Raw genomic sequence first — 1231 nt, forward strand, 5'->3', positions numbered from 1 at the left:
TAAATCGTTTGGCTTCTCCGCTTTTACCGTCTTCTTCAACGCCGCGACTGATGTAGCATCGTCAATGTTCACCTCAAACGACGCATTACTTGCCGCACCAACAATCGCACACAACTTAACCCGAGCTGGTAGATTCTGGAATGTGGAAGGTGAGAGGGAGGTTTCAGGCGTACTTTAGCGAACATGGTGGTGTGACGCAAATAATAAACCAATGGTTAGACACCAAGGCGAATCCTTGATGTAAAAATTTGTTCCATTGCTTTTAATAGTAGTTTCAGCGCTGGAAGATTGCGTCGCCATAATAGCACTTCAAGGAGGTCTATTTTTATTATTATATACAAAAGACTTATCAATTTGCTTGGCTAAATTAATCTGTGCTACTGTACTGTATAGCTTTTTCCTTTTCTTTTCTTCTTTTTTTTGCCGTTTTTAGCCGACATTTTTGGCCAAACAGCGGTCTTGTAGGGGTTCGGGCTCACACTTTGTCCCCGTTTAAACTTCAACTCTCGCTGAAAATTGCGTTTTGAACCCTTCACGCGTGGCATCATATCTCAATGGGTACTTCAATGCAATAGTTGAAACTTGGACCACATCTGCAGAACAGGCAGAACCCATTGCATATCAAGTGATTACACTTGCAGAGCCCTGTATCACCTTAACGCTTGCCCGGTCTCCCAGCACACTGCTGCGTCGTTTCGCAACGGGCAGATCGTGTAGGGCGGACCACACTCTTGGTCAATGGGTTGAAAAAAGGCTGCCCTCTCATGCCACATCGTGAAATTAATACCACTGGCCTCTCAGGTCTCGCAGATGACACAGGAGACTCCACAATACCACAAATCTTCGGCCACACTGGCCTTGGGTTTGTCAAAATCCCTCTCCGACAGGTAACTTCGTCTCCACCGACACTGTGCGAGTGCAAAGACATCGGATGGGACTTGTTTGGCGCCTTCGGCTTCCTCACGACCCGAAGAAAAGCTCTCCCAGGAATTGAGATATCAATATTGACGCTTCCAGACGTGCGACAGCAAAACCGATTTGACCAGCCGGATCAATTTGACACGCCGCTCGATAGTATCAGACACACCTTTGAGCCGCTCGCGCAGCCCAAGTGAGGAAACGTGTGTTGTTGTGATCTGACTTCTTCCGTCAGCGAGAGCTCACGGACCCCATGTCTACTCGCAATCTGAGTCGCTTCTCGATACAGAGAACGCAACCATTGGAACTGCGT

Source organism: Plasmopara halstedii, assembly GCF_900000015.1.
Source record: "Plasmopara halstedii genome assembly, contig: Scaffold_2386, whole genome shotgun sequence".
Classification (NCBI taxonomy): domain Eukaryota; phylum Oomycota; class Peronosporomycetes; order Peronosporales; family Peronosporaceae; genus Plasmopara; species Plasmopara halstedii.